This window comes from Pteronotus mesoamericanus, unplaced genomic scaffold, assembly GCF_021234165.1.
Source record: "Pteronotus mesoamericanus isolate MK-2021 breed Mesoamerican mustached bat unplaced genomic scaffold, CSHL_Meso_final contig_20, whole genome shotgun sequence".
Taxonomy (NCBI): domain Eukaryota; kingdom Metazoa; phylum Chordata; class Mammalia; order Chiroptera; family Mormoopidae; genus Pteronotus; species Pteronotus mesoamericanus.
The window spans coordinates 77,650,132-77,666,402 of NW_026555085.1; the positions used below are offsets into that span (position 1 = coordinate 77,650,132).

A 16,271-nucleotide genomic window follows, 5' to 3' on the forward strand; every position below is an offset into this window, starting at 1 on the left:
CCTTAGAAAGCCAAGCAGAGTCTGTCTTGGCCCAGAGACTAAGTATCATTTGCATTGAAAACAACATGAAGTATCCCAGATAAAGTCCTTCACTTTATACCTTGTAAAAAAATCACTCACCCTCCTAATAGGCTAAAAAAAATAACTACCTCCTTCTCTGCTTATATAAACAACTGTTCTTTCCACTGCCCCTACTTTTTTTTAAATCAGAAATATAAATTCAAGTGATACTTGGGAAGAAATTTCAAGTGATCTTTAGGGAGAAATTTCTCATTAACTGGCTTTTTCACTCAGAATTAAATTCTACTTAGATCAAGAACAACAGAAACAGTAATTCAGGGACTATATATTAAAATAAAGAAATGAAATTAAAATATAATAATAAGAAGAATAGATTTGTGATACACATCAAATTATCACCCCAGGAGAATATGTAATCTGTCTTCTAATGTGTGTGTGTGTATGGAGTGTTTGTGTGGAGTGTATGCGTATTTTCTCTTTTGTTTGTTATGTGGTTGAATTACCATAAATAATTTATAAGATTATCAAGTGGTTTTAAAAACTCATAATATTCTCATTGTGTACAATAAATGGAGGCAAATGTTTGGTTTTTCTGGAAAAAATGTTTAAACAAGCAAGAATATAAAATGAAAAATCATCTAAAGTTGATCATCCATGTAAATAGTCCTCTCTTTCAGACAGTTATCTGATGTTTTATACAATTACCATCTGTACTCATAAACTATATTTTCTGCACAGAGTGTGTTCTTTATACCCACTGAAAGAATAGGCTTTTGAGTTTATTCCACCTAGTCCCAAAGACAAGCTGTCATCAAAAAAGTTCCTGTCCATTGCGGCCTTAGGTGTTTGCAGAGAGGTTGCCCAGGCCTTGTATTCTGGGCTCGTTAGAAGGCCATTTCCATTTCTCTCATTTCTCTTTGAACTTCAGACTGTGGCCCTCCAAGGTGCAACTCCTTGCTGGCATCACTTACCCTGCTCAGCCAGTGTTCTTCCCGCTTTGATCACCGCCTTTAAATGGGACCATGCTAGTTGGGTATGAGCTGGCACTTGATTGAGAACCTCAGCAGCAATCAAAGGTGCAGGCCTGTGGCTTGACACTTAGACATTCATGGGCCCAATTATGATTGACAGATTGGACAACCCCTCTCTCCCCTGCCTGCTCCCATTACTACCAGAAGTTCAGATGTTTAAAAGAGTTTGGGTTTTCTATCTGCCCTGCCCATTCCTTTGAGTTGGAGAAGAGATAATTTGACCCATAGGAAAGAAATATGCTTGTGCCTGCTTCCTAAGTCTTTCTGATAAGATACTATCTTCCCACCCTAATTCTTTAAAGACCTCTTCTACCTGCTGTACTTGCTGGGACCAAACCCAAGAAAAAACATCCATGCTGGAACTATGATTAGAGATCTTAACAAGCATTATATATCAAAGATCTTACCATGTTCGCTGGTAAAGAAATCCTCCATTTACTACTGAGGGGACTACAAATCTTTACATTCAAATACATGTTTCAAGAACATATCATGTTTTAAAGGAACAAATTAACAGTGCTCATATATTTCAGCTGCATCTTCCTCTGTTTTTCCTACTGCAACTGAGAGCTAGACAATTTAACATCGAGAAGTGTCACCATCATGATTCGATGATGATTTGACCACCCTCTTGGGAAAAGTCAAATTCTAGTTCCTGGATGCAGGAAGAACTCCATATAGTTACACACTTTGTTTGATCAAAACAAGATGAAGAACCTTTTCCAGAGTACTCGTGGTAGAGAAGCTCTTCACACATTTTTGTCAAGCTCAATTCAATCTGCTTTTTGCTACTCTAATCTTCTATGAATTTAGCCAAAAATGAAATGGACACTTGAGGCAATGCTTAACCAACATATTTTGATTTTAAAATGCCGTCAGAATAGACAGCTTATCTGTACAATTGTTGTCCTTAAGAACATAAATGAGAAGTCTGGCTGCCCTCAAAAAATGAGAGTGCTGTTACTCCAGGTAATGGACAAGCATGCAAAGGATTTGCTATTTTGAAGACGCTGTAACAAGTGCATCCCCTTCAAAATACCAAGACAGGTTGACTTACAATGTTGATATTGTGAACACTGGAATGATTCTTTGTGTATAAATAAGTCTCCTTCTTTTACTTTATTTTTCCCTCCTGCAAATTATTAATTCACATGGTTATAGTTATAACTTCCATAGTTCCTGTTTTAATTACCAAAACCATAACTCTGTGTGAGGTAGTTTGTGGCCAAAGGGCAGGAAAATTAATCTTAGTTTAAATTGTAGAAATAGAAATCACAATAGAATAAACTATATGACACATTTTCTGTTTAAATTAGCTTTTGGTGAAATTAGTTTTGAATCAGTGGACATATGAATAACATTTGAAAAGTGTCCAGCAGAGCAACTCTGCTGCAGATGGCAGATGGGAACCGCAGTGGACCATATAATCGCTCTGTATCCAGGAAAAGTATTCTAAATTCAGTCCTTAAAAATCACATTTAAAATCTTGTTCACTTTCTGGGCATTAAAACATAGCCTTGTACGTGAGTCTTTGAAAGGTATCTATCCTGGTAACCTGATTTAAAACATTGCTATGTTATCCTTTGAGCTAGAAAAAATTTTAATGAGTATGATTCATCTCACTCTTTCTCTGAGCATTCATATTATGTGAAATGTTAAATGGCATTCTTGCCACCAAAATGTTGCTAAAATTAAAAGGCTCATGCTATTGTCAACAAGTACCCAACATATGTGTAGAATGTAGTCCTTGAAGGCTGCTTCTCACCTACCACCTCAACATTTCTTTGAAACTCTTCCCCTCGAAGGCTGCCCTTCTCGCCGTTTGCTGCACACCCACCCCGTCCCCCATCCCCTTTTAAAGCATTCTCTGACCCCACCGTCTCCACACATCTACAGAATTCAGGCATGACTTGAGTCACCTCCACGGTCCTCCCCTGCAAAGCGGGCATTTGCTCATAACACCCTCTTTATCTTGTGTTCTTCTCTTTTTCGTCCTTCTGCAAACATGACATCAGAGGCCCTTAATGGTCACATCTAGTCGAACATTTTTTTTCTACTCCTTTTTAGTCTTGTGTAAGTACAATCAGAATGAGGACCTCATTGTCCTTCGGAATTTCTCCATTATCGAGACCTTGGATTTTTCAGACTTCCCACTGTGCTCTGTGCACTTACTTAATACTGTTTTTCCTTCTCAGTCTTTAATTCGCTTCTGCCTGTCAAGCTCTTCCTTGCCTCCCTTGTCTCCTTCTCTCAGAGTCCTTAAGCCAACTCACTGAATCTCACTGTGGTTATAAGATTCTCACCTTCCATTTTATTCTCTTCTCCAGTCCCTAAATCTCACTTTCTGTTTTCTCACCTCTCCAAATTAATTCACTGCTGGAAAATAATAATAATAATAATAATAATAATAATAAACCATCTTATAATTTGGCTCTGACATAAATTCATGCTGCCTTGAGACATCCGGGTCCTCCATGTTCCTCGGTTATTGGATCTCTGCTTTTCTTTCTTGTGAGAGATCCATAGATGATATTTGAAATCTTTTCCTCTTTTACCTCGCTCACAAGTTATGTAATCACTTAATGCATTGAGATTGTGTCCATAGATAATCAATTCCCACAGCTTTCTTCCCCTTGTTGTAGAAGTGCACTTGACTTTCTCACCTTTCCTACAAAATGCTCCATCCTCTTTCTCCCCCTTTGACTGTAACACTTTCTCTCTCACTTTCCTACTGACTGACTTACTCAATTATTCTGTCCACTTCTAGAATATTCCCTGATTCTACCTCCACTGCCTTTTTCATTTTCTGCCAGACTTTAATGAGAGTAATCTATTTTCACTGCTCCTTTTCCTTTCCTCCTATTGACTTGTTATCTGGGTATTTACTGCATAGCATCTGGTTTCTGTCCCTAGCACTTGACGAAATATTTTCACCAGTAACTTTCTAATCATCAGTCATAAATCCCATGGCTTTTTCTCAGACCTTATAGTTCCTGAGCTTTCTGCTGCATATAAGTCTGTTAACCACCTCATCATTTAAAGAAAATCATTTTCTTCTCAGTCTCACTGTACCCTTGTTTTTCCTCTGTGTCTTGAATTGTCATTCACTCAACTCCTTTGCTGTTTTTCTCTTTCCTCTAAATCAGCGATCTCTAAACTATTCTGATCGTATCTTCTTAACAGTAAAAATTTTAAGCACCAACCATAAATGTGACATGTGCATATATACATTAAATTACATGCATATCTACTCTACTAACATATAGGTAGTTATGTACATTTAATCTATTAAGATACCATGCACATTAAAAAACAAACTCAAAGTAGAAACATTAAAATAAAGTTAAAGCAAAAATATTTTAAGCAAAATTTTATCTTGGATATTAATAATATTAAGAATATGGTTGAATAGTTTTCATTACTTTTAAAATCTTGATTTAACACTTTACGGTACAGCAATTCAATTGTTCGCTTCATAATTCACTGGATTTATATATTGAGTTTTAATAATGTCACCACTAAAGATACATGGCGTTGCTTCACAAATGTGTGGACCTAAATGGAAAAGTGTATTGCTAATTGCTCTAAGTTGTGATATGTATTTTTCAACAATGTCTACTAATTTTGCAAAGATGTTGAAACTGGCTAGGAAATTCCTAACTTTCCAGATGTCAAACCGTTTTTAAGAACAAAACATTTGAATTAGTAGTTAATTTAATATTTGAGCAATGGCATTTAAAACCCATTTAAATTCTTCAGAAGATCTTAAGAATGGTTAGTAATTTTGTTTCGTAGTTTTTAAAGTTTGCAAGATGAGAGGTTCTACAGGTTGCACTATATACATTGCATTGTTTTCAGCAATAAAAAGCATATAACATTAAAACTACTTCACAGTAATTCATTTTCAAATGCTGTATACTGGATGATTCTTTTATTATAGTTAATTTTGCTCCTTTTAATTGAAGGACCAGTCAAGTGTGTGTGTGTGTGTGTGTGTGTGTTCCTGTAGGTAGCTATTGATAACCACTTACAATGGACAAGGTAGACAAACATGAACACTCACTTTTCTGTAAAATAAACATTAATACATCTTTAATTTTCAAAAAAATGATTTGTCATAAGGTAATCAGTAAACCTTTATATGGTAAAAAATAGTGCCACAATCATTCCTGATCTCGACAGCATCATGAGGATTTTGCATTTTTGTTTTGCATTTTTGTTTCTATAAATTATTTAAGACATTCTGTAGAACTTTGTATACTTCTGGCTACTATTTTTTTTTTGCTGCAATAAATTGCCTATAATAATACTAGGAATATATTTCATATATAGATTCATCTGTCTAAGCTTCTTTGAGGATCACTTTTAAAAATTCTGGACAATGCAGCTGCTATTTCAGTCGTTGTACTTATTCAGTTTGCCTATAAAGCAATGTCTCACTAAAGAAGTCATTAAAAATAGGATAATGGCTTCATCAATGCATTCAATTTTTTTCGTGGATTTCATTTTTGAACCACAGTCTTACAAATATAATAAACATCTATGTCAGGAAAAACCTGAACTCTTGTGCAGCCTGAGAGAAAGCCCCCCTGACTGGAGTCGCTTGTTCATTCACATGATAACAATAGCTAACACTTATTTTGTGTTTACTGTCTCTCTGTTTCATGTATTAGCATACTGAAATCTTCTGCATTTTTCCCTAAACATTTTCCAAGAGCATTTTCACAAAAAGAAATAGTTTTAATTTGTCAGCACATCACTGCTTTGTATTAACTTGCCCATTTTTATGAAGAACCAATGTACTAAAAAAATGTAGTTTTTTATTATTGTTCAAAAAATTCAAATGTGTTAATGTTAACTTTAGTGAATTTTAAATGTAACGAAGTACTGGGTTGAGTATAATGTAATTATAAGCGAAACTGAAAAAACTATAGAAAATTGCTTTTACATTTTAGTTGCTAGCTTTAAAATATATTGTTAATCATTGTGGCTTTATTTCCTCAGTTGCTAAAATTGAATAAAACAATATTAAAAATATGGTGATGTTCACTCTCATTTCGAATGTTTGTAAATCTTCATTTCAATCTTGATAATTTCACATTTTTGGATGACATCTTGAAGGGTATGACTCATCATCTCTTTTCTCCTAATATAACTTATGAAGCATTATTAGAAGTGTGAAAGTTGTCAGTTCTATTTTTTTTAAATCACTCAGTTGTCCTTTGCTGATATCGTAAGTACAATATTTTAATACATTTACTTACTGAAGTATGTAATGCTTTTAGAAAAATGCACAAATAATAAGAACAGCTCAATGACTTGATACAAATTGAATGCGCCTGTGTAACTATTACCCAGATGTGGAAATAGAATATTAATAGTCCACCAGCAGCTTCCTCAGGCCTAAACCCAGTACATTTCCAATCCCTCTTCCCCAAATCTTACCTATTATTCTAACTTCTAATACTGTAATTAGTTCTCTTTCTTGCTTGGAAATCTTTATACTTGGAATCCTAGAACATATTCCCTTTTGTATATGGTTTATTTCTTTTAAACTATAACTTCAAGAGTATTCCGTAGTATGAATATACCAAAATTCATTCATTTATAATTTTGAAGAACATTTAAATTGTTTCTAATTTTTATCTATCACCAATAGTGGTGTCATGAATATTCCTGTTTACTTCATTTAGTGCACATACATACATTTCTTTTTTTGGATGCATATATACATATATTTCTGTAGGCATGTAATTTTTGGGTCATAGGGTATGGGTATCCCTATTTTAGCAAAAAGTTTTCTAGAACATACTCTTAGAAGGAGTATACAAAGCTTCAATTTCTTCTTTTTCTTGCCAAAATTTGGCATTGTCAGTCTTTTTATTTAACCACTCTAGTGATTCTATAATGATATCTCGATGTGGTTTTAATTTACATTTTTCAGATGATGCATGAGACGAAATAGATTTTCAGTGTTATATTGGTCATTGTGAAGTACCCTATTTGGTGAAGTGATTCTTCTGATGTTTGCCCATTTTCTCTATTGTGCTGTGTGTATTTTTATAATTGAGTGGTAAAAGTTCTTTATATATTTTGGATACAAGTCCTTTTTAGTGTGCCTTATCTGTTTTTCAATAGGCTCCTCCACTCTGTGGTTTTTCTTTTCACTTTCTTAATGGTGTCTTTAGTAGCATAATCTTTAATTGAGAGGTTGAGTTTTTGATTTTTTAGGTAATTTTGAAAAATCCTTGTTCATTTTGTTTTTGGTTTTGTTTGACTAGAAAATACAATTTTCAAACACCTTGACCATGCTAATCAAATCTGTAGAATAGTGCAATTTCCTGAAATTTAAGGTGACACTGTGTACCCTTAGCAGGGTACCCAGCTAGGGAGGGCCCTAGGCTTAGCAGTCTCTGGAAGTAAAATCAAGATCCAGTGTCCAAAATTTTTCCTGTGATATGAGTTAACAGTGATCATCAACAGATATTAAGTTTATTAAAAACAAACAAAAAACAGATGTTAGATATGTCATGATAAAAAATAATATTCACTATCTATGGAGTAGTCATCCAAAAAATCTAAATCTAAATCTATCAAGCTTCAAGATTAACTATCAACTCATAGGAAAACAAGTCAGAACACCTAAAAGGATGCTCACTCACAGGGAAAACAATCCTAGAATATGTGTGCAAAGTAAAGAAACATGAAAAAATAGACTGAATTTCAGAAAGTATGAGACATGCCCAGAAAGCATCCAGCCAGCCATGTACTATGAAAAATAGACAGTTATTGAAGATACAACACTGTACACAGGACAATAATACTTCAGTCCCCTTCAAAGTAGGCACCTTGGGACCTCACACACTTCTCCTAATTGCCATCAGCTGCCCTGTCATATTTTCTTGAATCTCATTGACAATCTGAAATCTCTGCCCTTTCAAAGGTCAGACGTCACAGGGCACCAAATTTGGGCTGTAGGGGGGCTGAGTCACCTGGATGATTTGATGTTTCACCAAAATACTCTGCAGCAGACGTGATGCCTGAGTGGGTACACTGTCTTAGTGAGTTGCCAATCACCAGTTGTCCATAGCTTGCAGCCTTCTGAATCACCCAAATAGTTTCCATGGAGGAATAGTCAAGCTTAATGCAAAATTTGGTGCACATTTGCTGTTGTACTTACTCAGTAATTTTGAATGTGAGGGCCACAAGGGACTCATGCTCACTCAAGGGTCTACCACCTGCACTGACTAGTATAGTGAAGTCATCATTGTTCACGCATGTGCATTCCAGTCCGTTCTACTTGGCTGCCAGTTTACCTCAATATTGTACAAACTGTTCTCATTTTATTAACAACGGCTGGACTTTTTCTGGACAAACCTGGTAGAATATAGTTTCTTAAATCATCTCATTTGCCTAAAGTTAAGGTTGGTGGTTAGGATGATATAGCTAGATCTCCTATGGTTTTAGAGGAGGAGAATTTCAGAGTCTTGACTCTACTCCAGAAGGTACACAGGAAGCTGCAAACTGGAAAATGTTTCAGGGAAAGGCTTGGGTGCTCAGGAAGTGAGCAATTTAACAACAAGACTGAGCACATGAATAGCATAGACTACATGGTGTGTTCCAAGTCAACACTGAGGATCATGGGAAGTACTGTGAAGAACAGTCAGACAGCTTCTGAATCAGGTGACACTGTACTACAGAGGCCTTGTGCTGTCGACCAGCAACAACCTCCCTTGCAAGTTGAGAGCCTTTCAACGCTTTAAATGAGTCACCAGGGCAGCTCCTCTGATGCGCAAGCATTGACAGGTAACGAAGCAATATTTCTCACATGGGCAACTCCACATTGTCTGCTCTAAAGCATAGAATGTGGAGACTTATTTTTTTAATGATGATCAGTGTTTCTCCTAAAGAACTTCAGGGAAATCAGAGAGCTTGTTTGCATTTTTCTTGAAGATTTTTGGACACTAAGTCTCCAAGCATTAATCAAACTATATACATTCATGGTGAAGAAAATTATTAAATCCAGTCATTTAGCTCTGGGCCTTCCTGGAGGGATTTGTTGGAAGACAGTAACAAAGACCAGATCCTCCACTCTGGCCAAGTTCACCATCCATCATAGCATTTGTTCTTGGTTCATTATAAGGAATAAAGAGAAAAGAGAAGGATGTTTGGATCTTTTCTACATATATATGAATTGTTCACATAATAACAAAAAATTTAGACATGTATCTCTTTTGATTTTTCATAATGCATGTCTAAAGTATTGAGAAGAAATTAATTTTATGATATATAGTTTGTATAGGAAGTGGAGAGATTTTAAATTTATACTGAGAAAATACTGACTATGAAGTAGAGTTGTCACACATACAAACACACATACACACAAGCATACATACACACATACATAACATTTGGAATTCTGCAGAAAATGCTTCAATTCACTCACACATTACTTTGAAGAGAGAGAGATTCAGTAGAGAGTAAAATTGTTGATAAGGGATATTTAAGAGCTAAGTATTTATTGATAGAGGTTTTATAACACCAAAACCTAGCCCCCGGATCATATAAACACTTTAAATACATTAAAATCTCCACACAAACACATGATCTATCATTATCTGCCAAGTTAAAACTCAGCTGACAGAGAAACTATAAGAGCCAAAGCTGATTAATCAAACTCAAGTACAAAAGGATTAAACAATATCCTCAAATGCAAACCAGACTGGAATCTAGGCTGTAGGCTCAGGGCTTTCAGACCTCCGTTCAGATTATGCTAATTAGTGGCCGTTTCATTCGTGCCTCTGTATTCACCTTGATCTCCTAATATGGTCAGAATTGCGTCTTACATTACCATTATAGTACTTTGAGGGTTTATTCCATTTCTGAAAACTAGAAAATAATCAGTAGGGAAAACTAAAAGACTAAATAGAATAAAAACAATACACGAGCTGTCTTGTTCTTTACCCTCCACATTTCAGAGAAAAGGTAAGACAATAGAAGAAAAACAAGAAGGAACATGCAAAACAATAACAATATAGTAATTAGTTAAAACAATGCTCAGGTACTGTTTGACTTAAAATATCATGTTGCTCTTGCTTTAAAATTTAGGTTGTAAACAAATACTTGATCAAGCAACGAAGAGTTGTGGCTGTATTTTAGTAGTAATTTTAGACTGCCACCAGATGGCAGTCTTCCCTGGCTCTTTCACAGCTCCCTTCCAGGGTCTCGCTAGCTATGTACTGCTGACAGAGCAGTGGCATTGTATCTATGTCTATGTACTCGGTTTGAATATGGGAAATCAGCCAGGATTCCGTGGCTCCAGGATTAAATGTCTTTCATTTGAAAAGAGACTTCCATGGGCAGAGGTTTTTATTTTTTCAAGTCATCCATTTATCTTCTGGACAAAAGTTATTTACATAAACTCCAGGCTTAAGTTGAGCTTCTCAGGATCACAGTTGGCACATTTTCTTGATGCTGAGGACTCCAAGAAGCTGGTAACTGCACTAGTGAATGTTTCAGAGTGTTGTATTTCTTTTCGCAGAGCCAAGTGAGAAGTATTCAAATGCCACCCATATCTCCAGGATTCTCATCTAATCTCAGTATGAGATTTACTTAAAACATTCTCATTTTCTTGGCATTCAGTTTTACCTTTCTGTGAGATACTTTTGGCTAATGTATGATGTTTGAGAATTTTATTAAGTACATGTGCACAAATATATCATAAACTAATTTCAGAATAAAAGGCTTATCTCAATGATCAATGACATTTGCCTTCAGCAATTATCAACAGCTGGGAACTCATCCACTACCTATTGCTAGAAAACCTCAATGCATTTTCCAAACTATGTTTAATTTGTACTTCTAAGAAATTTCTAACCCTGACAAGGATCAGTATTAGTGGATTACTTTCTTGACACAAGAATTCACACAATACAAGATGCTACCTGTACTTTATACAGAGAATAAGTTGCTCAGGGTGAATGGGAAGGCTTTGGGGATGGGGATTTCTCAGGCAAGGGCACACCAGCGACTCAGGGAGGCACATCTGAGGTGAGGCTCTGTCCTTATCACTTGGCCTTCTCTTGCTGAATGGTAGTAGAACATGCCATCCCCAAATATGCCTGTAAGAGTTCAGCCTCTTTGGTATATTAATTACTTTGAGCTGTAGGAACTTGACAAACAGCCACTGCAGGGAGAGACTGTCTCTGAACTCCCCTTTTCTGCCTGAAGACGGATCCTCCAAAAGGAACTTCATTGTCATAAATGCTGCTGGAGTTTCATCCACCAGAAGCTTGACTCTTATCACAGGAGACAAGAGAAGTCATGACACCACACCCAGACAAACTTTGCCACAGCTATCATACCTCTCATTCATTCTTCTTAGGACCCCTTCATCCTGTCCTTCCTGAAACCATGTACTCTCTCTTACGAGACCTACACTGCCCCCACCCCTTTCCCTAGTAAGATATTTAAGCCTAAGTTCTAAAGTTACTTCTTCGGGTTATTCAGTTTTCCTTGGTATCTCCCATGTATACATGAGTTTTACAGGTTAATAAACTTTCTGTTTTTCCTTCGGTTAACCTTTCTTTTATTACAGAGGTCTCAGCCAAGAACTCATAATAGTAAAGAGGAAAATTACTATTTTTCCTTGCATTACTCACACCTAACAGAAAAAAGCACAAGCCACTGACAAAACTATGGGCATCTTAACCCTGCCCTACATTTTCAAACTCTCCCCTCAACCCACTCCACACAATGCAGTATGTTGCTAATCTAGAGAATTTAAACCATTTATATGTATAATATAAAACATCAGAATTCAGTATAAACTTAAGTTAAAAAATTCTCTAGAGAGAATTTGCCAATCTAGAGAATTTAAACCATTTTTATATGTATAATATAAAACATCAGAATTCAGTATAAACTTAAGTTAAAAAATTCTCATTATCCAGGACTAAATTCACAGTCATTCACAAAGAATGTAACTATAAATTCAGTTGTGCAATAATGTAGCACATGTGAATACAATCATGCATAAAAAAGGACAATTTTCTGTGGATGAGGAATTGGAGACCAAATTATTTAGGTAAACAAGGAAGGGCAGTAGTATTATTTATCCTAGTTGAAAACAGAGAAGGTTTTATCCTATTTCAATAGCAAAGAGTCATAAGTTTTTCATATACAATTAGGGTTTTCAATTTAATCTCAATACTTACAATTTCTCTATAACTCTTATTCTATAGCCTAAAGGATAAATTCCAGACTAAATTCCATGACCTTTAAGGTAGTCACCACCCAGTTTCCTGTCTCCCCTTCTATGCTTTGCTTGGTAATGCTCTGGGTATGCCCTGACCTTGCTTATTTTCAAGTGCATCTTGCTACATAGCACACTCCTGGCAGTATTCCTACTGGCTTACCTTTCAAATTTTCAGGGAGTCCTCAATACATATTTGATGAATGGATTAATCAATTAAATAACTCATAGTTGCTTTTCTAAATAGGTTGTTTCTAAAAAATTCTAAAGTGCCTAGGAAATACATCTATTCACTTTCTCTTGGGAAGCTCTGGAATACCTGTGTATTATATTAGTTTCCTCAGGCTGCTATGGCAAATTACCACAAACTAATTAGCTTAAAACAACAGAAACCTATTCTCTAAAAATTCTGGAGGGCAGAAGTTGAAATCAAATTGTCAGCAGGGCCATGTTCCCTTCAGAGGCTCTTGGGGAGAGACTTTTTTTTTTTTTTTTTTTGCCTCTTCCAGCTCCTGGTGGCTCTTGACGGTCCCTTGGTGTTCCTTGGCTCATGGCTGCCTCATTCCAATTTCTGCCTCCAGCTCCACATTGACTTTTTCTCTATGCTTTTGTACATCTAAACTCTCTCACTTTCTTTCTTATATGTGTAATGGCATTTAGGGTCCACCAATTAATCCAGGATGAATTCCTCAAGATCCTTAATTTAATCACATCATTGCCTTACAAGGAAACATTCATTCTTTTGTCACATGAAGTAATAGTCAAATTATCCAGTGATTGAAATATAGACATCTTTGGGGAGGGGGGCTGGGACATGCGGCCTACCACAACCTGAGAGCATATAATTAACCCTATGAGAACATGAAATTCAAACAGAGTTCAGGGTTTCTATGGCCGACACAATATTTCTTGGTTAGACCTAAGCCCTGGTTCTGAAAGGAAACATTTACACATAGTGTCCAAGTAGATTGCAATTGCTAAATGAGCTCCAAATAAACCAACACACAGGAAACAAGAGGATGTGGGAGACAACGTGATAAAAGGGTAACTCAGGAGACGGTGCATTGATCAATGCACTCTGGTGTTGCATGTTGGACAGACCAGTGTTGTGAATGTTTGGGGACAGAGATCTCAAACACACGCAGTCCAGAGAGAAGCATTTGGAAGCTAAATCCTATATGTGGATAAGAAGTTCAAAATAAAAAATGAATTTTCACTTCCGAGGAGCGAAGCTAACAAGGGTGAGCAGCTGTGGGACAAAAAATAAATCAACATTAATTCCACCTACCTCCAAGGGTGAAGGGAAAAGGAAGAACCAGCCAGTGGGAAGGAAGCGGTGGCATGGGAAACAGGGAGGGTCTGGGCAGCCCACTTAATGTTTTAAACCTAACAAATTTTTCCAAGCACATAAACTTAAAACAAGGTTTTGTATGATTCTGCAATCTGCCACTTTACCAATATTCTCACACTCTAAGATCCCATTCTACCAATAGTTAAAAACACAAAGTTGTTTTTAATATTATTCATTGAAGGGTTCACATTCAGCTGGTGCGCACTTATACGGAGCAGACTAGCACCACTCTCAAGCAAAGCGTTTCATCAATGGCCAGTGCTCACACTGATCTTCTCTGGGATCACAGCTGACTGTACGCATGGGCATGCAAGGACAGGGCTGGAAAAGGAGCCCTTTGAGAAGGGACCACTGGACCTTGAGGCAGAGACTGTCCCCTGATTCCTCCAAAGAAAGAAATAGGGGAATAATTAGAGCTTTGGCAACAGGAAACTAATTGGGGGGTTTTTTCTGCTTTATGGGTTTTTTCCTGAGCAGAATGAAAAATTTTACCACAAAGACCATCTAAAGGGGAAGTGATTAAAATGAATGAATTGATAGTTACAAAAACAGCCATGTGATGGAAAGTACAGCGTAAGTAATATAGTTATTAATATTATAATAAGTAGGTATAATATCAAATGGGTACTAGACTTTTCAGCTGATGATTTCATAAATCATATAACTATATACTCACTATGTTGTACATCTGAAACTAATATAAAATTTTATGTCACCTTTAACTGAAAAGTTAAAAAAATAAATTAAAAAAAAACAAAGGCCATCTAAAATCTTTTAAAAAACCATGAAATCAAGTACAGGAAACTCAGACACCTTCAGAGCCCAGGAAGCAGGGGTTGTAGAATAAAAAGGAAGGACTGTATTTGTGATTGGCTTCAGAGTTGAAGTTACCAGTTTGTGATGATCCCTGATCAATAAGAGTATCTCATCAGACAAACACTACTGAAGGTGTCAAGACTCTAGTGGATTTGAACATTGCTAGAAATCTTTATTGGATGTAAAGTTCACACTCTTCATGGCCATTGCTCAGTGATAGAAAAAAGTAGAACAAAAATGATCAATAAAATGATTTTAATCAAACTCAACTGCATAACCAATCCAATTAATTCTCTCAGTAGTGTCTCTTGATTGGCCTAAATTCTCCCCATGTCATTAAAATAATGACCATAGGTAGGGCCGCCCTCATTTCACTGAGTTGCTGTAGAAAGAGGAGAACATAAACATCTTGATCATTTTTTTCCTTTGCTATCTGAAGGCAAAGTTAGTATGTGGTTACAAATTATTGTAGAAAAGAAGAATTATTTACTGACACAATCTGTAATGGACATAGCATCACACCTCTAGGGAACATTTGTGAATTACTACTTCAGGATAAAACTATAAACCATTTACTACAAGACTTTTTCAAGAAAAAGGAAATAAAAATGTAAGGGGAGTATTACCAGAACATGTTCTAACCGAACGTCAATAGCCTTTTTAATTTGTTGCTTTCATAATCATTTTTGAAAATAGGTCCACCTCTCTCTTCCCTTCATCATGTTTATAGAAAGACACTTGCACAAGTTTGCTTGCCCACACCAGAAAAGTAGTTAAATTTTATAGATACCATCTATTAGAAACCAATGAAACCCCACAAATATTGTAGCTCTATAGGAAATTCTGTTTTAAGTGTGCAAATTTATTATCCAACTTCATTTTCTGAACAAACATGTGGTTAATAATGTTTGTTATTATTAACAGAAGCAGAGCAAAACGTAATAGTGCACAATACATAAATTATAAAAAATACGTATAAGCTTACTATTTCTTTTAAACTTTGCTCTTAAGTCTTTTGGTGAGTATTCAGTACTTTTAAGGGTAAAATAATGATCCATGCTGTTATTTTCATTTCTTCTGGTGTTTTTTCTGATCTTGAAAATGGCTCATGGAACAGCATCGTTTGCTGTTGCTTATCAAATTTTATTTGCAATAATATAAACTTAGAATTATAGAGGGAGAAGGAATCTGTCAGACATCTTATTCCCTCTAATCCATAACAAAATAAAAATGCAAAATGAATTGAACAAGAAAAGGTAAGGCAACTGAACATATACAATAGTTCTAGAATAAATTCTTAAGGCTTGAAGAACACAAAAATCTAGAGACAAAGCAGAAAGTGTTCAGCTATATATAATTTGATAATCGGCTTCTCCAGTTCCTTAAGTGAGCTGAGGAAGTCATTCACGGTTACTGTGCTTTTCCTTTAATCCTTTACTATAACAGCTTATTCTCATAACAGCTCTGCCCATCTAATGAATTTCTCAATCTGCAGAATGAGAATAACAGTTACTGGCTGGCCAGGATAATGGGTTGAGATGGCTCAGGCTAAATGGAAGACCGAATAAATCATCATAACCCTGATAATTTTCAGTGGGATGACCTTAGGTTTGCAAACAAATAATATTTGGCACCAGCAAAAAAAAATGGCAAAATAATTGCTTGCTGCAGAATTAAAAAAAAAAAAAAAAAGCAAGTTCTTTGCAGGGCAGCTAAGAGAATCATGAAATGTAAGGGGGAAAGAGAACATGAATCACTGTGGAAACAGTATGGTGGTTCCTAACTAAATTAAACATAG

The 16,271-nt window shown here is 35.9% G+C and overlaps 1 protein-coding gene across 1 annotated transcript in view; it reads right to left on the bottom strand.

Moving 5' to 3' along the window:
- The window catches only part of THEMIS (thymocyte selection associated), a 155,629-nt gene that overhangs the window by 15,961 nt on the left and 123,397 nt on the right, over nucleotides 1–16,271 (bottom strand). The window lies entirely within an intron of this gene.